At 41.3% G+C, this 21,390-nt stretch overlaps 1 protein-coding gene across 2 annotated transcripts in view; it reads left to right on the plus strand.

Moving 5' to 3' along the window:
- The first annotated feature begins 367 nt into the window (after positions 1-367).
- Rgs17 (regulator of G protein signaling 17) overlaps positions 368-21,390 on the plus strand; it is a 73,896-nt gene continuing 52,873 nt past the window's right edge. The window contains exon 1 of one of the 2 annotated variants that reach the window (XM_090337941.1): positions 368-511. The gene's annotated coding sequence lies outside the window, so the exon portion shown is untranslated. Of the gene's footprint in view, positions 547-21,390 lie in introns of both variants that reach the window. The other variant, XM_090337942.1, reaches the window with a different exon arrangement.

Below are 21,390 nucleotides of genomic sequence, written 5' to 3' on the forward strand. Positions count from 1 at the left end.
ACCCGGGGGAGGCAGAGCCGGGGCCAAGCTGCGGGAGCCTGGCGCACCGGCGTCTCCGCGAGGAAGGCTCTCGGGTTTCCCCCCAGGCTCCGGCCGGCGTCCCGCGGGCCGGGGCTGCGGGGCCGCGGGGCTGCGGGAGGGGGGGGCGGGGAAGGGGCGGGGCCTCGGCGGGGGCGGGGCCGAGCCCGGGGCGGGGGCGGGGCGCTGACTCAGGCGGCCGCGCGCCCGCCGGGGAAACAGGCTGCACCTCCGGCTGCGCGGGGCGAGGGGCTGCGCCCGCCCGCGAGGCGCATGCGCGCCGCCGAGCGGCTCGCGCTCCCTCCCCGCCCACCTCAGCCTCCTCCCCCCCTCCCCCCTGCGCGCCGCATCCCTGCCTCTCCTCGCCTCGCCTCGCCCGCTGGGTACTGAAGTTGGGCGGATGGCAGCCGGCCGGCTCCGCTAGAGGACCCCGCAGCCCAGCCCGGCGCCCCGCGGACCTTCCGTGCGCTCGCCCACACCTCCCGGCGACCCGGTAGGACGTCGCCGCGAACGCCCAGCGGTGCTCAAGTAAATGACATCAAAATGTCTGCTTGGCCCGGGTGGCTGGGTCTGCGTGCTCCAGGTGGGGGGAAGCGAGGGCGGACCGTGCGACCCCCGGCGCGCGGGCGCGGGAGGCGGCGGGCGGCGCGCGGGAGCCCGGGCGGGGTGGGTCGGGTGGGCTCGGCGCCCTGGCTCCGCCGTGGCGGTGGGCTGAGGTCCCGCGTCGCCCCCCCCCCCCGACGCCCCGGCCGGGGCCCCCGCGCGCCCTGAGCGCAGCGCCGTCGGGGGTCCGGCCGGGCGGCCCGGCGTGCGCCCGGGAGCGCGCGGGGGGCTCCGCTCCGTCGGGCCGGGATCTGGGGTGTTGAAGACCCCGGGTACGGAATCCACGCTCGCGGACAGGGTCGTCGCCCCCGCCCTCCGCCTCGGACCGTATTTTATCCCCCTCGGTTTCCTTTCCCTGTCTTGGGGGGGAAATGCGCTGCTGGGGTTGGACGAGGTGGAAGCGGAGGGCGCCGCCGGGAGGGATGCCGAGGGCGGCCGGGCAGGACCTGTGTGCGCGTGTGTGCGCGTGTGTGTGTGTGTGTGCACATGTGTGGCGTGTGCATGCGTGGGCGCGCGTGTGCAGGGCGCAAGGGTCTCTTTTGTTCCCACCTCGCCCCGTCAGTCCCGCAGACCTAAGGTGTGCGGGGCGCTGGGCCGGGCGGCGAGGACCAGGAACGCCCACCCCACCGCCCCGTGGGTGAATCCGTCCGCGGCTCCGCGGCCGATCATCCCTTCCATCCTCGCCGGACCCCTCCTCCGTCCGCTGCCGCTCCCCGGGCTGCGGCAGTGCAGCCTCCTCGCCTCCCCCCCACCCGCCCGCGTCCCCTGTCTTGGTTAAACATGTCGGAGGGCTGATGGAGGATGGCTGATGGAGGATGGCTTCGGAAGCCGCGGCCGGGGAGCCGCGCCCGCCGGGGGAGCGGGAGGCGGTGGGCGCCTCGTCCAGGGCTCCCGGAGACCCGAGCCCGCCCGCCGCTGGGGACCCGCCCCGCGCCTGCCCGCTGCTCCAGCCCGGCCGGGAGACACTGGCTCACCTGGGCCGGTCCTGCTGGCTCCTGGCACCCGCCCTTCTTTAAATAACAAGTCAGGTCTAAGGAACTTTGAAGGCTTCGTAGTTGTGTTTTATTTTGTGTTTTTTTGTTTTTTTTTTTTCCTCCATTAAAAATTGTTTCAGAGCGAGATGCTTTCTTCCCATCATGGGATACAGAGAAAAAGAAATCCGAGTTCAGCTCCCATGGAAGTGAACGTGAACCCTTCTGACTATCTCCTCCTCATCGGTGAAATGAGACATAATTTTTACTCCTGGAGTGGGGGAATGATGCTTGTCTTCTTGATTCGAGGCTGCCAGACACCCTAGGTATCCATTGCAAACGGTTTTGCAGACTATGGAACACGTTAGAGTGCATGGTGTTTGATTGGGAAATCTTGGTGGTACTAGTTACTCATGGATACCTAATCGAAAGATAATTTGCACTCGTTAACTCAAGTGAATAAGTCTGACCTTCTCCAGTGAGGTTAGTTATTTCTCCTGTTAGGTTGAGAGCTAAAACAGTCATTAGCACACGCCTGGGAGTGTTGATTTTATTTACTTGCTACTTTTATAATCTTCTAGACTATCTATCTATGGGAGAATGTTCACTTCCTGGAGATAAGGAAACAAATGCATGCTGTTACAGAAAAGTCAGATGGCAAAATTCATTAAATGTGAATAGTCTCCATGGCAGTGGGGCTCGTTCTGACACTACTCTGGAAGATAAGAAAGCCCCTCGCACACAGCAGACAATGGATGGTGTCCATTTTGCCCAGTTTCGGCTCCATTTCCGCTCTGGTCCTCAATGTGTTAAGGAATGAAGGAATTACTTGGGTGCCCCTGTTCAATGTTAATGCAGACACCAGTGGTTTCTTGAACAGATTTCCTTGGTGGGGATCTTCCTGAAGGGTCCGAGTCAATTGAACCCATAATTTGAAAATCTAAGTTCATTATTAATCCTATAAACAAGTAAATAAATAGCCACCTTCCATTACCACTAGGGCCAGAAGTTCTGAAGAAAAGGCAAAACAATGCTTTTTCATAAATTAGGCCTTAATTCAACAGACAAGTAAAAAGTGAATTATCTGCATCATAGTTGATAATAATTTTTTTTTGTCAGTCAGGGGATTTGAACTCTGGGCCTGGGCGCTGTCTCTAAGCTCTTCAGCTCAAGGCTACCACCTTACCCTTGGAGCCACAGCACCACTTCCAGTTTTCTATTGGTTAATTAGAGATAACAGTCTCACAGACTTGAGTTTCCCTGGACAGGCATTGAACCAAGATCCTCAGATCTCAGACTCCTGAGTAATTAGGAATAGAGGCGTGAGCCACCACATCCACCATATCAGAGCCACCATGTCCGTCTGGCTTGACAACAATGTTGATTGACTCATGGACTGAAGAGTGAGCAAGAATGTATGTGTTAATCAACTGCTATAAAGATAATGGACTTCCTATTAGAAGTCCATTTGCTGAAATAATATGGTCTTTTCTGGAAAAGCAAAGGGAGCATGGACACTGAAAGGTGGAGCCATACGGGGCAGGAATCCACTCAGTCACGATTCTGCGGGGAATTCTGATGTGACCAGTGAAGACACTGCACTACTCCGAGGAGAAATTTAAGCACTACTGTGTACTCCGTGGGTGAGAAGAATACTGTGTGGTGTAAAAGCATTTTAGTTCATCCATTTATCATAGGGTACAGATATGCATTCATTTCAGAAGTCCAAAATGACTTCCCTGAGAGAGCTTTGATCCCCAGACATACAAGTTTTGAAAAGCTTTAAGAAATAAAGTAATCCTTTGCTGTAATCCTTTGCGGCAGTGGAACTTTTGATGATTTATGGGTGGATATTCCCGTCTCCCCTGTCTCCCCATATCTACTTCTTCCCCAAAGCCACTTAACTTTCTCCACTTTCATTTAGACTATTATTCTTGCCATGTTGTCAGCACCTATCATGGTATCTAACAAAAGGCAGTTATGAAATAAGGATTTTTTTTAAATGAATAAGCTTTGTAGAATTGTGCAGCTCAGGAAGAAAAATCTTTATTGATTCCAGTTACACTTTTTTTTTCTAATGCTCAGGGCAGTAACTGAGTAGGCAGGTTTGAGTTTCCAAAGAATTTTAATGTACCTCCTTCCTTCCAGGGTAGAAAGGCAATTTTAGAATTGTCACATTGTATGTTTTGATATAATATTGTAGTTTCAATTTGTATCCAAATGCTAAGAGTGTTGCTTATTTCAGATTCAATACAGCATAAAAAGAAGTATATGAAACAGGCAGTAAAAATGACCTGTATATAGACCCAATTATGATGAACAGGAATTTTTGTTAAGCTGACTGTATGTGTTGGCTCTTCTATTCAATAGCTTTGTTGTGTGATTCCTGCCCTTAGCCTCTGTTTCCTTGGATATATAATGAAAATTAAGATATACCTTCTTAAGTCCAATTGTGACATAGCATGTATAAACTACTGAATACTGCTCTTCAGATATACTGAGTACTTGAAGTTGTCCCAGTGCCATAAGAACTACTACTGAAAACAGTGCTTTAACCACTTGTTCACCCTGTGTATGGATATGTCATTGTTTAAATAATTACCTTCTTAAATATTAATTACTTTTCTAAGAGTCGATGGCTAATGCTTGTAATCCTAGCTACTAAGGAGGCTGCCATCCCAGGCAGAAATGTCTATAAGACTTGTTATCTCCAATTAACCAGCCAGAACCTCTAAGTAAAGCTGTGGCTCATGTGGTAGAGCTTCTGTCTTGAGCAAAAAAACCATGACAGTGCCCAGGCCAGGAATTCAAGCCCTAGTACCAATACAAAGTAAAAAGTCACTTCATTATTGTTTTTCAATTTTTGATGCAATTTGATGGCTTCAGAATGGCTTCTTAATGACTTAATTTGACTACCCATCCTTTAATTTGGGGACTTTTATTTTCAGTATATTCCTATCTTAAATGATGTCAGTTCTTATTTGTAGATGTAGTGTGTGTGTATACATTTATGTGTGTATATATTTCTATATATATATATATCAGTAGTGTAGTTTTCTTCTTCAAACTTGAAGTGTAGAACATACAGTTTTTACCAACAAATTACCTCCTTAAAATATTGCTAATATGAGCATGATATGCATGATATGTGAAGTGAATACTTTTCAGACTAACATTTCTTTGGCTAGTAAGAAAGCTAGCAAACTTATAGGTTATAAATAATCTTTCTGCCTTTGTGGATATCTTAGTTTCTTTGTGCATATATCCATGAGTATTCAGATGTATTTTGCTTGTTTATTTGAGTGCTAATATTAGTCTCTAAAAGGGAAAGTAAAAAGGAAAAGCAAAACAAGGAAAGGAAATATTTAGTGGCAAGAACCGTATATGGCAAAGATGAGAGAAATTACCGGGACTGCACTAGAGTGGCTGGAGCTGGAGCTGCTCCAGGATCAGAGTTGGTGTGGTATTGGTAACATACATTGCCGTAGCGCCTGGGCCTGGCAGATTGCACAGTTGCAGGGTCACTGAACAGTTAGCTAAAAAACACCTTACCATGAGGAACTTGTGCATGAATCTCTCATAGGTTGTCATGGGTTGTTTCTATCAGTGGTGGGCATTGTAGGAGAACTTACCAGGTTTCCTGACATAAATGGAGTTGACTGGAAAGGAGAGAGCAGATGGAGATTCTGTTGGGCACTAGTGGAAATGTTCCATTAGAGACAAATAAGTCTCATTATAAAAAATCATGTCAACTATATGGCCTTTTGTATCAAGGTTTTGCTCTATTGCAAATCTCTGCTAGGAGAGCCCAAGGTTTCTACTGATTATGACAAATGAGGGAAACCATTGAGCCTAAGTTCCTTTGAGTCTGGCTTACTTCACTTAATATGATTTTTTCTAAGTCTTTCCATTTCCTAACAAATGGGGCAATGTCATTCTTTCTGACAGCAGCATAGAATTCCATTGTGTACAGATACCACATCTTGTTGATCCACTCATCAACTGAGGGACATCTAGGTTGGTTCCATATCTTTGCTATGGTAAATAGTGCTGCAATGAACATTGTTGTGCTGGTGGATTTAGTATGTCCTTGTTTCTGGATGATTGGGTAAATGCCCAGTAGTGGAATTGCTGAATTGCTGGGTCATAGGGGAGCTCTATGTTTAGTCTTTTGAGGAACTGCCATACTGCTTTCCATAGTGGTTGAACGAGTTTGCACTCCCTGAAAGGATCTCTAGGATATAGAAACATAAGCCATATAATGAATGATTGTTGTTCTTAAGGTACTATGTTATCTCTCATCTCATATTGTTACAGTATCTCACTTTGTTACCTGATATATCGGATATATTTGTATTTGGTTATTTGAAATTGGATAGGGAACGGGGGAAAACAAGATAAGGGGTGGGAGTGGGGGGGAGGGAAATGGGGACCAAGACATGTGAAAGGGTATCAATGTATGGGAATTAATGCACCATCTATCTGGCAAATATCATGTAACCCTTCTATTAATTACAATAAAAAATATATGAAAAAAATGTCAAGTTGGTATCAGATCCTATCACAAATTTCCAATGGCAGGTAAGATTTAAATATGTAATAGAATCCAGTATACATGACATTAATATTAACTCTATTACAAACCTAGTCAATTGCACTTGATGAGGTTCATTTGCATCATAATATTCTACATGATTCAGTGGTTGAGAGCTCTTGGTTTTGATTTTTAAAATTTTTATAACTTTTGTCAAATTTAATTTCAAAAGTTTAATTATTTAGCTTGGAAAAATCTATGAAGTCCCTTAAATATTAAACTACTTACTGAGTCTAAAATTTTATAAGCATTGGAGTTTTCAATGTATCAAATTCAGGAAAATCTCAGTAACTTGGGATTAATGCACCTAGAATTTGTAATGAGTAAGAGAAGCATTGAGCGGTGGTGGGTAATAAAATGTCACTGCAAGAACTGGACTAAAATTGTTGCTCTACTGTTTGGGCTTTTTTACAAAATTCTGCAACTGTTTTGTAATTGGAGGTTTACCATGGGCCATTAACATCTTTCACCTCTTTGAATTTCTTAAACTTTGTGGATGTGGTGTTCTTTTAAATCTCTGTGTCAATAAATATAATTTTATGATAGACAGAGTGTGGCTCATAAAGCAAATATTTACTTCCTTATATTGAGCCCACTGGCTTTTCATTGTACTGCGGATTGGTTATCGCAATACACAGATTTCCAGCAAAATAGACACAGCCCAGAGTAAATGATGACACAAACGAAATGAACAGATGTTTGTGTGATTTCTTCGATTACCTCGAACCTTCTCTGTATCATGAGTTAAACCCAGTGAAAACTCTTTTGGGAAAATTGGTAACATCTTGTGTTATTTTTAGTCCCCATGAAAGGTAGGGACTTGTTGTTTGCTGTAGAAGGTTACCTAATTTAGAGATTTTATGAGTCGGTTTTGACATCCAGAAGACCGCCTCATACCCTGTTCTGTGTCCCTAATTCACCTACTTTTTCAGTATTATTAACCAAATCTGATATATGACCAGTAGCAGTCTACACTAATTTAGATAATAGGTATTTAAAGAAACGTATGGATTATTGGAATATTGGACAGTGATTTAAAAAAAAACAGAGGAAGTAATTTGGTAGAAGAAGAACCCTGATTTAGGGTTTAAATAGCTTGACTCTTTCACCCTTAGTATCATCTATAAACCTAAAAATGACATTATATATGCTCTTACAAGGTTGGGAGAGTACATAAATAAATATATGTTCAGTATATTAACAGTCACTAAGCAGGTATTCAGTCATATACTACAGATAAATAATTGAACACAAGAAATCTTGTAGAGGCAACATGTTCTTAAGGGGGTATTTGTTTCTAGTATTTGTCTTTACTAAAGTTTCTTGTCTTACCCATCTTTTGTCCTTGTTTGTTTTTTTGTTTTTTGTCGGTTGTTGGACTTGAGCTCAGGGCCTGGGCACTGTCCCTGAGCTTTTTTTTTTTTTTTTTTTTTTTTTTTTTTTTGTACTTTGAGCCACAGTACCACGTCTGGTTTTCTGTTCGTTAATTAGAGATAAGAGTCTCGGGGACTTTTCTGCTTGGGTTGGCTTTGAACTATGATCCTCAGATCTCTGCTTCCTGAGTAGCTAGGATTTCAGGTTTGAGCCATTAGTGCTCCCCTGTCTTACCCATTTTTGACTAGCTTATTCAACAAAATAGTTAAATGAATATCTATGCATTCATAAATATTTTGGAATACCTACTATTTGCCAGGCTCTGTGACTTCCTGTGTAAGTACAAAGATATTTAAATCTAAGCTGCTAAATGAAGACTCTAAGAAGAAAAACAGGAAGTGACTCTGCTGGTAGATGGTTTAACCCCCACAGTGGCAAAATGATAAAAAAAATTAGAAAAGCATAAATCTCATAATGAGGCTATAAATAGAGAGACTTTCCAACAGCTTTGTCTCATTTAAGAAAATGTCTAAGCCTGTCCATATTGAGCCTTCCTCTGCCCCAGTTAAAAGCCACCTTGAGTGATTGCAACTAATACACTGCAAGGTATCCTGAAATTTTGGCCTAGCAGAGGAAGAAAGAAGAGTATAGTTGACCCTTCCTGCCTTAGGGGTCCACATTTTCCGTGAAATAAGAACACTACCAATTTTCCTCTTGCTGCTATAATCATTCCATCTTTGAAAATAATCTTTTGTAATAGTGTATTGACCAAAAATCCAGAATAATCTTTTCAAGACCTTTTTTTTTTGCCATTCCTGGGGCTTGAACTCAGGGTCTGGGCACTGTCCTTGGACACTTTTTGCTCAAGGCTAGTGCTCTGCCACTTGAGCCACAGCCCTACTCCTGGCTTTTTCAGAGTATGTGGTACCCAGGAATGGGATCCAGGGCTTTGTGTGTGCTAAGCAAGCACTCTACCACTAGGCTGTGCTCCCAGCCCAAGACTTTTTTTAAATGTCTTCTACATTACCATTTTGGACTCATCAATATGATTTCTGGGCCTAACTAGTATGTTTTTTAATCTATCAAGACTTGATGCCATTTATAAGACATGATCAAGAATTTACATCCTTCCTAGTAATATTTGATAAATGCACAATTAGTTTGCCTATTTATGGTATTACAAATTGGAAGGGAGGCACAGAAATGGAGAGACAGGGGGTGAACAAATACAGCAGTGGTACTTACTGGACACTTGAAAATGAACTATACAATTTGTGGGTAGGGATGTGTGGAAAAAAACTAAGAGAAAGTGAGGGAAAGGGTACAAAAAAGAACTTATTCTTTACCTAACTTATGTAACAATAACCCCTCTGTACATGACAATTTAAAAAAAATAAGAATAAAGGGAAAAAATGGATACAAGGAATGACTAAATAGGGATAAGCTAATATCTTCCTGTTGATCACAGAATTTACCATGCTTGTGATCAAACTCTTGACTGCACTATTAGTAAATAAATGTGCCAGTTTGAGGCCTGACACTATTTATTAAGTTGTTTCTGCTCAGCATAGCCAAACCACATTTTTCTTGTAAACTATGTGTTGAGTTTGAGTGAGAGCCATTAGATAACCAAGGATGAAGTGATGCCTTTTGTGAAGGAACTAAGAGAAGCACTATAAATCCTAAACTTAAAGCTCTGTAATGAACTGGTTGGCATATTGAGTATTCTAGTGTGAACCATAATACAAATTTTCCAGACATGTTTGGATAAAGCTCAATATTTGATTTTCCCCCCTCATCTCACTAACCTTAATGTTTCCAAATGGGTGAGTTGGGGAAGAAAGCATATACATTCTTTTGTATATCTAACGCTTTACAGAAAATTTGACATTTAATTTTTTTTTATCATTTGGGGATTTGGGATAGTTTTTTTATCTGAAATTAATATCAAGAACTCAACTGCTTCAGTGTGGCAGGACAATTTTCTTTCTAAAAGTGCTTTTTCATTCTCTTCTGGAGGTCAAGGAAAGCTGTCCCTACCTATGTTAGTTTATGTGAATAAACAGTTTTGGCAATTTTTAATCTAACTACAAGAGCCCAAATTTTCTCCAGCTATTCCTGTTCTGTAATCTCAGTTGCTACTGCTGAGACAGATTTCATGTGATATTATCTTTAGTGAATTCAGTGTCAAATGACATACCTATTTGTATGTAAATGGTAGACTTAGAAAAAAGTAAATATATATAATTTTTAATACTAAAAAGTAAAGAGATACACACGCTTTTATGGACTAAGATTGCCTTCAAAGTTTGGGATTGTGTAAAGATCAGTTGTGTGTTGGTGTATGCAGATTCATACACTTCACTTTTTATTTGTGAATGGAAGGGATACATTTGACGTGATGGTTGTGTGATTGGAGCCACGTACTCAGAAGTCAAAAGTCATGCACACACACACACACACACACACACACACTCACACACACACACACACCCTTGAGCACATGAGACACCCACAGGGAGATGAGAATTCAGGAAAAGAAGGGAGGCTGCACTCAGACAGCAAAACTTCTAGCCAATAACTCATTGTATCTTTAAATGTAATGTTCAGAGTATTATTATGTAACTCCTGTATTATGTAACCACCACCAGTTTCGAGAATTCATGTGACCTCCTTGTCTTAAGAAGGTAATTTTTCCCCATTAATTCAGTAATTTCATTGACGAAACATCTGAGTAATGCAAGTGGGGTTTCATGAGGTAGAATTCCATTAAGTAAATGTTAATTCCGGGAAGGGAAAAAAATCTGAAGCACTTCTTGACCTGATAAGCTACGGGAAATAGTTAAAAATAAATACAAATATATTCTTGGAGGATGATTCCAAAATTCAGACACAATGATAAAATTCTATAGCAACTTTTTCCTTTAAATCCGACTATTCCTGTACCTGTTGTATGTAAAATCAATTGTATTTATGATGGAGACTTTCAATAGTATTTCAAAGTATCAGCAGTGAACCAATGCATACTCAAAGCTTTGTTTTATTGAGCAATAGGGCCAGGCAATGATGTAATGTCTAAAATATTTATTAAGATTTTGGGAGAGTGACAGTGTCCTTGTCTGCCCATTGACACTGAGATTATTTTGCAGAGAATGTGCATTTATGGTTTAGAAGGCTCACCACAAGTAGTTTACTCACTAAAGCTGCTGATTATAACTAAAATCAACATTGGCACTTAGTGTGCTGGCCTCTGACCACTTATTCCCAAGAGAGTTTTAGTCTTGGTTACATTTCAGAGGAAAATGAGGTTATGTGCCTAAGACTAGAGCTCAGAGAATACAATCTGAAGAAGTTAAACTGGGAACAAGCTGAACTAATGGCTTTCAGTGTGTTGGTAAACATGAATTGTGTGCACTTGACCTTCTGAGTGTTTACATTAGATTTCCAAGTTTTCCTTCTGATCAGCTACTCATTGATTTGACCTCTTCTGCTTTCCATCCCCTTATTCATAATTAATGCACTGGGTTGTTAGAGTCCTACTTAACACCTAGGAATAGTAAAATTAAATAAGGAACAGCAAAGTCTCAAAAAGCCTCTACAAGATGAGCCGAAGAGAGAAGATAGGTAACTTTCTATAATTCGTACAGTTGGGAAGAGAAATAAAATGCTTGAGATTAATGTCATCTAGCCAGGTCAGAATCTAGCAAGAGTTTCCTAGAGCTTGTGACTTTCCTTCATTCACGTTTTTAAAAGAAAGGCAGACCTTCCAGGCAGGCTCAAGGATATATTGTCCATGTTAAAAGGAGCAGATTACTTGTGTCTTGGGTGCTGCAGGCCCCTGCAGGTAGCAGCATTGCAGAGGATCACTGGCTGCCAGATTAGAGGAGCCTGGGAAAGATGGGGGTTTGCTTTGTCACTGGCATGGTAGATGGACTTCACCAATTAGAACAGACTGGCCAGACCATTACAGGCTACAGCAGGAGCTTCCACTGGGGGAGCATCAACCATCCTGTTCCATGCAGGCATGGAGTTATAAGTTGTGAGTCTTTCAAAAGATACACAGTGTTTCTTACAGACAGCCAATAGGAAAGCAAGTAAGACATGCCATGACTTCAGGGAGAAAAGTAGCTACAACATCATAACAATCCTTTTTTTTTTTTTTAAATCAAATCCCACAACAAAACCATTTTAGTGTATTGTTGTTCATGAGGATATTTGACAACCTGAATTATTTCTAATTGCTTTGGTCCTGAACATCATGAAAACATTGCTGAATAATTTTTTGTAAGGCAACTGGTCCAGGTGGAACACATACAAACTGTTCTGCTCTCACTCCACTCACTGTCTCCTGCAGAACGGGATTGAACCCAAGGCCTTCTTGCATGCTCTGCCTGTTAAACTGTACACAGTCCTTTTGTTTTTGAGACAGAGTCTCCCTAAGGTTGTCCCATCTGGTCTCAAACTTGGAATCATTCAACTTCTGCCTCCTGAGCAGATAACAGGTGGGATGACAGGTGTGTGTCACTACTTGAGGCTCAGAATTCCTTTTTTTTAACTTGTAAATTCTATTAGAAAGCTTAAGACAGAACGGTACACAGGAACATCTCTTTTCTTTGGAAAAAATATTTTAAAAATGCTTAAATGTACATACAGGCTTAGTCATTGAATTTTCCAAACAAGCAGAACTTTTCATCTTTAGAGAATGTCTTCAGGGCATAGTGTTGATACGTTTTAGAAATGTGATTATTTGAAGAATTGTATCACTTTTAATGTTATAGTCAAGATATCATCTCAGTGTATCATTTAATTGCCAAGTGTTCTGAAACATATATTCAGAAGATATGCATAGAGAGAAAGAAAAGTCAAGTGTTAATAATTATTTCCAAACAATGTGATAATTTAACAGTTATCATTCCAGATGAGTTCTTTAAAATGACATGAAGGGTTACTCAGATGAGCTCTTGTTAGTTTTAATCAGAGTAAAAACAATTATATTGCTTTCTATAATATATCTAGCATCATCTGTATACTCCTATAAAAGCCAGCATGGCTCACGCCTGTAATCTTAGCTTAGGAGGCTGAGATCTGAGGATCTGTGAGATTCTTATCTCCAGTTTATCCCTAGAAAATGGGAAGTGGGGCTGTGGCTCTAGGGTAGGGTGGTAGCCTAGAGCTGAAGAGCTCAGGCCCCATGACTGCCCCACAAAAAAATAATAATAATTCTGTTGTTGAAACAGGTAACATTGGTCATGACACATGGTATTTGTAAACTGCTGTTTGGAAGGGCAGCTGCTTTGTGTAACTACTTAAAGAGAATTTAAAAAGATGAAAAAATAGGTACTATGGTTTGCTTAATGTACGGTTTTAAGAAACTATATTATAAACAAGTTTATAGCATTGATAGTTTATTTTCTTGTTATTCTAGTGTTATATAAAACTTCCAAATATAGGACAAAAGAAATCGGTATTTCTATATAAATACTTTCTTGGAATCATTAATTTTTTTAAAGGCATAGAACTAGAAAAATACTGTGTGGTTCAGTTTTCCAAAAGCCACTTAATGCACAGGAAATTGCAGCATGGTTCTGGTAAGGAGACATCTGCAGCAATGTTGCTCTCAAGGTGAAAAACTGTGATTTCCAGCTAGGAGGAAAAGATGCCATTGAAGCCTTCTAGGAGGTCCTACTGGGTTAGAAGAGATGAGGGATGAGCACTTCATCCGGTCTGGGCAATGGGAAGTGAAGGAAATACTAATGGGTTTCAACCATCCAGATGAGAAAAGTGAAGCCTAAAGTAGAAGAGAATACAGGGACCAGACTGTGGGAAGGCCACTTAATGAGAAGACAGTCCTCTCAGAGTCCCGTAGGACTCGGGCAAACACAAGGGAGCCTTAGAGATGAAGAGGAGAATTCAAGCCTATGTGTCTAGGCAATAAAGATATCATGAAAGCATAGAAAACTAAGGCTTCATTTTAACTCCAAGATACAAATGGCACCAGGGAATCTGAAATGCAAATCCAAGAAAGAGGTTGGGTCTCAAAATAAACATTTAAAGGATTTTTATAGTACTAGAAAAAGCATTAATCACCAAGGAAAAATACAGAGGGGAAGGTGAGGGCTTATAATAACATAAAGCTGATCTAAATTGAGATGATGTTAATGAAGGTGAATGAAATATAACACATGCGAGCATACTCATGTACACACGTATGTGCCTATACACATAACCTAGAATGTAAAAATTGTTACAGAACTGAGGAAATAGTAGACCATGAAACTATGAATATAGAAATGTCTTAAAAACAGTTTTAGTGATATATATTTTTTTATCTTTCCCCCAAAAAAGGATTGGGAAGAGAGAGTTTTAAGCAAGAACAGCTGAATTATGTCACGTGACAAAAAGGTTGGGTAACCAAGATAGCACTTTAGTTTGTGCAATGAGGAAGTTCCTCATGATTGTCTAGAAAACACTTCTGATTAACGATTTATACGTCATCTATTTCCAGAAGGTTTCAGTCCTTAAATAAAAGCACTTTCACAGAGAGCAAGGAAAATATAACATAATAAAGATAAGGTGCCACAGAAAAATGGTGAGGGAAGGAGCGATGTATCACAAAACCAGGATGAGCTTGTGATTGTAACAGAAACACTGCATTGAGCTCTAAGACTCCTGGCCAGCAGTCAGGTTTTCTATAACTCATTAATTATTGTAAGAACACCTGTTTTTCAGAGGAAGTGGTATTTTCTTATTTCTTTCTTTTAATAGCAAATATGTTTAAGAGTATGTGAGGGACAGTGACTAATATATTAGGCAATGTACTAAGCAGTGATGGGTGGTGAATACTACCAAAATACAGAAAATAGCATAGTAGATCTCACTAGAAACTGAAAAAATAAAAAGGAAGGGAGTGAGGGAAGGAAGGAGGGAAAGTAAGAGGAAGGAAGGGAAGAAAAGGAAAGGAAGAAAGGAAGGATGTATGGATATAAGGGACTAGGGATAAGGAAAGTTACAAAGCAGATGAATTTGGTTAAAGTACATTGTGTCTGGAAATTTCATAGTGAAATTTCTGTGGTCAGTTAATATATGCTACTAAGAAGAGAGCAAGAACAATAGTTCTACTGAAGTTGCAGGCTAGGTTTGGATTGCTATTTCTTCTTGAAGTCCTTGAAGGTCAAATGCACCATGTTAAGATGAGGTATTGCCAGTAAGGCAATATAAATGCCATGTATAAAGACCAGTTGGTTTCCAGGTACTCCTGAATCTGAAAATACAACCTGCGAGACAGCAGTAGGGCATTTCTAGGAATGTAGGCAGAGGGACCCTGTGGCCTCTTGGCCAGGTCCACTTACACCCCTGATCTATCATATCACTCTCAGCAATTCTGTTTCTGGTTGCTCTGTACCATTTGCTGATTATTTTATTATCATTCTTCCTCCCATAGGAGGGAACACAGCAGGTTACAGAGATGATATTTGGGGGATGGGAAAAAGCTCAGTTCCATATTGATGAGGGAGCTAAATAGGATGGAGAAGTTTGTAATGGACAGCTGAGAAGAAAATGAGGAGTATGATAATGACAAAATTTTGTTCTGAAAAAAAGACATAAAGAAAATTAAGGTGTAAAGGAAGAACACACATTCTCAGTTACACTTTCCTGTACCCTCACAAGGAGCAGATGTCTTGATATGAATAGAAAGTTCATGAACATTCCTTTTGAGCATATTTACAGGAGGTAGAGCCTAACTGCCAAGAATATGAGTAACCAAGACTGTAGCAACTCTCTTTTTTCTGTTATTGGGTATGATCGTGTAATATGAATTTTAAAGACTGTCTTTCAAAAAGTGGTCTAAAAAAGTAAGTCAGGTTGTAACACACAGACAGAAATGCAGGTACCAGTAGAAAGAAGCTCATTAGCATTGAAGAGGAAGATTGAACCGTTAGGTGACAGGCAGCCAGTAGAACAGGAGGTGAACCAGGGAACTAACTCTAGGAATGTAGTTCTTGAAAGAGCTGAAAGTGAACTCCCTGCTACCTATGGGGAGAGATAAATGATAGAAGGGAACTAAAGAAAACTTTCTCTGCCATCTGTTAAAGAGTTTAAAGAGAACTAAGCTTGTTGGTAGTGAGGAACAAAATTACTAACAGAAAAGGATTAGGAAAAATGCTACCAGGTTCCCTACAGTATCAAATTTGTCCATCCTTGAGAAATTGAAAGTGTTTCTGTAGCAATATAAAAATGAGCATTAGAGAATAGTATAGGATACTTAAGGAGCTGTTGTGCTTATTTTTTTGGCTTAAACTTGGTGCTCAGAAACAATTTTGAGTTTTTGAGGCACCATCTTAGGTTTGCTTTCAGGCTCCAGGGTGTACGTTTGCAAATTAGAAATAGTGGAATTTCCCCAAGGTTAAGGACACACAAGGAGTTTTATAATCATAGAGCATTATGAGTTCAAAAGGCACCTTGAATCACCCCAGTCTACAAAAATAATGGATTCTTTCCCCCTAATCTTCTTATCTCTAATATTTTAAATCATAGCCAGAAGAAAGATGTTGTGAGACAGATTTTACAAATTGGTTTTTCTTGAATGACTTTATTGAGACATATGAAATTATAGAAAAAAGTGTTTCAGTGTAGATAAAGAATTGAAAACCCTCAGTTTTTCATTTCGTGTATGCTGAGTCGCTTTTTAGTCATGATAATCATGTTAACTGAATTAGTTAGAAAATTAACCAAATGTTTGATCATTAAAACAAACAACTAGACTTTCCTCATTAGAGTTTGTTAATCACTTCACAAGAGAATAGTGAAGTTAATGGATATTTGCAATGTACAAAAGTAAATTACCGTAGCTTCCCCAGGAAAAGCAAATGGAAAAATATAAATGAATATTAAAGCAAACAAACAAAAATACTCATTGTGAAAATACTTTTTTGAATGTAACTTTCATCTACCCTCAGTTCTTTTTATGCGGTAGCAAACTGTCATCCAAGAGTAGAGAGATAAAATAGGGCTTGAAATCTAGGTAATAAAAATAGAGTAGGGGGGATGGCATGTGACTAAAACCGGAGGGCAATCATTAAATTCATCTTCTGTCACATTTTATTTGTTTTTCTCCAATGTTCTACTGCCTCTGGCTTTTAAACAAATAATCAGGAATGATTTTTTTTTTAGGTTGGAGGTGGTAAGAAAAACTACCTAAAAGGTACTAAGGCTGAATTTTGGTGCATGGACTGTGTAGTGAATTTTCTTTTTAACAAATGCTTTGTAAAAAAATACTTATTATGTGTCAATCATTTTTCTTGGAGGTTCTCATTACTGCAAAGCAAAATAACTGAAATTTTCTGTCCCTGTGAGGTATCAGTCTGGATCTTTCAGTTTGTCTTCTATAAACATACTGAACTGTGCTTTGTAGAACAAAGCTGCTGAGTTGACATACCTATCTAGTCATCTACCTTTATCCATCCATCCATCCGTCCATCCATCCATAATGTCTGCCTAGCCATCCATCCATCTGTTACCTATCAACCATATATCTATCCATGCATCCACCTATCCTCTGTTCATCCATTTATCCATCCATCATTCATCCATCTATACCCACCAACCATTTGTTGTCTACCTGTTTCTCCATCCATCTCTCCATCCATCTGTCCATCTGTTATCCATCCATTATCTATCAGTCTATTCATTTCTATCTATCTATCCATCCATCTATCATATATCCATTTAACAAATCTATATAATTCTCTTTCACGCTTGGATGCAAATGAATGTGGCTACATGATGGATTATACAAGTCATACTGGCTTTACCATGTTGGCATATAAGATAGTGATTTAAGAATTACCATACTTAGCCAGAAACCAATGGCTCATGCCTATAATCCTAGCTACTCAGAAGGCTGAGATCTGAGGATTGCAGGTCAGAGCCAGCCTGGGCATGAAAGTCTGGGAGCCTCTTATTTCCAGTTAACCATCAGAAAACTAGAAGTGGTGGCTCTGTGGCTCAATGTGGTAGAGTGCAAGCCTTGAGCTGAAAAGTTTAGGACAAGCTCCAAGATGGACCAAAAAACAAAAACAAACAAAAAAAGAATTGCCATACTAGGTGTCAGCATATTTCAACCCGATACATTGTACAACTACAAATACATTAATTGCAGCTTGAGCAGTCAGAGGAAGTGGGGTCTCCTCTGTTCTTCCTTCATTCTAGGAAATACATGGCTGACAGTATCCAGAGTTCTGGGCACAAGGGGGAGGAGTAAGCTCATTCTCATCAGGCTAGAAGTCTGACTTCCCTCCAGGAACTTCCCAGGAATTAGCTGCCTGGTTTATAAAACTTCATCCCTTAGCAGTTCTTTCGCATTTGTCTGCCAAACTTGCTCCCGAGTGTTCTAGGTTTAGAGGTCTGTTTCTGAGAATTTAGAGCTTAATTAGCTGAAGCAGAAAAATACGTAGATACATCAGAAAATTCAGATTGCACTTGACAGAAGTTTAAAACCAAAAGTAATGTACTCCTGAAGTAGAGATTTGAGCAAAAAGATAGAAATTCAGTTTTATTTTTTTGTGCACTCTTGGGAAAAATAGTATGTGGAAGCGGTAGTGTATGTGAAGTATGTGTAAAGTGGCCTGAGATGAGGGCATATGCACAGTCAGCTTTAAACAGTGGGAGAAACATTGTATTGGGGTTTTTTTGGTGGAAGGGTCAGGTATTTTGTGGATTGCTCTATAACTGGCACGAACTCAAAATTTCCAGTTGCAAGAAAAAAAAGCAGTGTTTGCTAGAAGAACTCATTTGGAGTCATCTGAGTGCTACGTATATCTAATTTTTTGTTTTGTTTTTCTGATTGAAAATGATATGAACAGAATGACAGCATGGCTTAACCTTCCACAATGGCACTGAAGCAAGAATGGATGAATTATCCAAAGCTGGCAGGGATTTGGTTGTGGCCAAGGGGAAGTGAAGGAAAAGAATTTGAGTGTATTCCAGGAAAATATGTGACGATTGTGAATGCTCCATTTGATATTGTTTTTGTTTGTAATGGATGGACTTGCCATAGATATTACCCACAGTACTGTACTGTGCCGTGTCCAGCAGGAGGCTAAACAGAGCAAGTGGTATTTATACAGTTAAGACTTTAACATTTTGATTTTTCAAGCACATCATTCACATGGGATAACATTTGTTTATTATAACCAGATATAATAGAAAATATAGACTTTAACTTTATTTAAGTAAATAGATGTTGTTGTTATTGTTTATTATCATGAGGGCTAGGCATGATGCCATATTCCTGTAGTCTCAGAAGGCAGAGCTATCTAATTTGAAGCTGACTCATTTAAAAGCCAGGAATCCAGTCTGAAAGACAAACTAAAAGTGCGAAGACAAATGACATGGCTCAAGTGATCAAATGCCTGCCATGTAAGCAGTCTCCAGTACTGTGCATCACCATCATTATCATTATCAGCGTCGTCATCCAACATGACATGCTTGTTATTGGAATTAGTTTCACCCATAAGAAAAAGTAAACAAGGGCAAAGTAGAGAAAAACGAAAGGTCATTAACCTTGTGCTAAACATAGTTCCCTCATAACATACAATTGTAACATTGGGTGCTTAGAGAAAACTTGGTGCAGTGATGACTAGAGCTACTAAAATGTTTGCTGTATCCCAAGATAAGATCAAGAGGACTAGGTTCTAGCTGTGGTTATAGATCTGCTTGGGGAATTTGAGTCGTAGCATGACAAAGAAGTATAACATAATATTCCTGAAAGATCCCTAACAACTAATATGACCAGGCCAGTGCCTGTAGTCTTCCTTAGTCGTCTATGATTCAGGCAGAAGCCTTACAAAACAATGCCTTATCACTCCCCCAAAAGGGCAATTTCAAATACCCTACCTCGTTCAAGGTAAACCTTGCCATCCCTTTTCTTCCTTTGCTACTTACAGAAGTAGCTTCTTATCTGTTCCTCTCTCCCACTGCAGGAAATGGCTTCCACTCTGCCATTTCCATGTTCTGATAGGTGCCTACAGTTTCAGCCTAGAATGCTGTGTTAAGTTGCTTTTTCAAATCCTGGCCATGTCTTCATGTGTAAATGGAGTCCCAAGATGGCAGGAGCCATCTCCTAGTGACCAGCAGTGACACTTGCACTCTTCCCCAAGAAGAAAGCCTTTCCCCGCTCCTCTCTGACGGGAAGGGCATCTTTCTACACAGTCACTGTGCTGTTACATCCGCGGTGACCTTCTCCCCATCAGTCACGCCCAACTGGATGTCTAACCTGTGCTCAGTCTGTCTCTCGAAGACTTTGTTCTTTTCTGTTGCTTTGTCTCTCCCTCTCAGGTCAGCCCCATCGCCTTCTCTGGACTGCTCAGTATGGCAGCCCTACCTCCATTGAGCTTTCACCCCCCTTGTCTTCCTTGTGAGAGCTGGATTGTCAGGTGAGTCCTGATGCTGCTGAATGCACAAGCATGCAGTGTCTCCCACTGTGACACTGGAGGCCACAACAAAATATCCCACACACCACGTGTGTGTGTGTGTGTGTGTGTGTGTGTGTGTGTGTGTGTCCCTTTCTCTTTTCCCTCCCCCCGCACAAATGTGTGAGTACATGAGCGTGTGTGTCTGTGTCTGTGTCTGTCTCACCTGGACACTGTCCCCGAGGTGTTTTTTTTTGTTGTTGTTGTTTTTGCTCAAGGCTAGTGCTTTACCACTTGATCCACAGCTGTACTTTCAGCTTTTTTGGTGGTTGATTGGATATTAGAGGCTCACAAGACTTTACCTCGCTGGCTGGCTTTGAACCTCGATCCTGCTGATTAGCTAGAATTAAAGGCATGAGCGGCTAGTACCCAGCCACGCACTGTACTGGATGGAGCTGTCACTCCCCTGGTAGGGTGCCCTGTCTGTCCATCCCTGTTGTCACTCCACTCACGACTAAATGAGAGAATGAATGTGTGAGTCTTTGAAAAGGAAGCCATGCTATTTAGGACTCCTGCGTCTTCCTTGTTCTTTTCTTTGGACATACTATTTCCCTTGACTTATCCACTTGACATCACCTGACATGTTGCTGTCGGTTAGTTACTATTTCCAGTTGTCGTTCGTTGCTTCTGTCCTAACAACAGCTCTGTGCATCTACCTTCACCTATGGACACTTGGTACAGACCTGAATGCTTTCCCAGCGAAGGCACGGGCTCCTAGGCACTGAGTCTTTCCTTTATTCTTGTTTTTGGCAGGGAGAGCTCATCTTAAAATTTCCAGATTTTTATTAGCCAGTTATTCATGGACCTGGAAACTGGCCAGCCAAGCCCTAGGCCATGTTTTATAACATAGCAACAGGACAGAAGAAGTGAGACCTGTTCCCTGAGTAGCCCAGGGCAAATGGGACTGAGGAAGTCCACATGTCTGGGACTCCCAGAATCGTGGTTGCTGCACAGGTGTCAGAGGCAGGGACTCAACCTGAGGGCACCATTTTTCTCCAAATAATCCCAAGCCCTTCTTCTAACCTCTACAGCCTTAAGTGATCTGTCCGAGCTCTCTGTACCACCCCCTGCCTTTCTCGACTCATTGCTGGCCACTCTACCTTTCCTTCTCTGTTCATAGAACACAGCTGCTTTCTTCACACACTAGGCCAGGACATCTCCGACTGGGCCATTCTCTTCTTCCTTGGGAGGTGCTTCCCACACATGTCCACGTGGATCCCTTCCTCATGTCCCTTTTAGTGCTCTGATGTCCCCTCTCTGGGGATGCCTTTCTTCCTTGGCCACTACTTAAATTGCTTATCATTGACATTTTGTTTCTCTTGATGGCATGCTGAAATTTGAGGTGATTTTCATGGCTTTT

Source organism: Megascapheus bottae, chromosome 8 (assembly GCF_031878675.1).
Source record: "Megascapheus bottae isolate mThoBot1 chromosome 8, mThoBot2.hap1, whole genome shotgun sequence".
Lineage (NCBI taxonomy): Eukaryota > Metazoa > Chordata > Mammalia > Rodentia > Geomyidae > Megascapheus > Megascapheus bottae.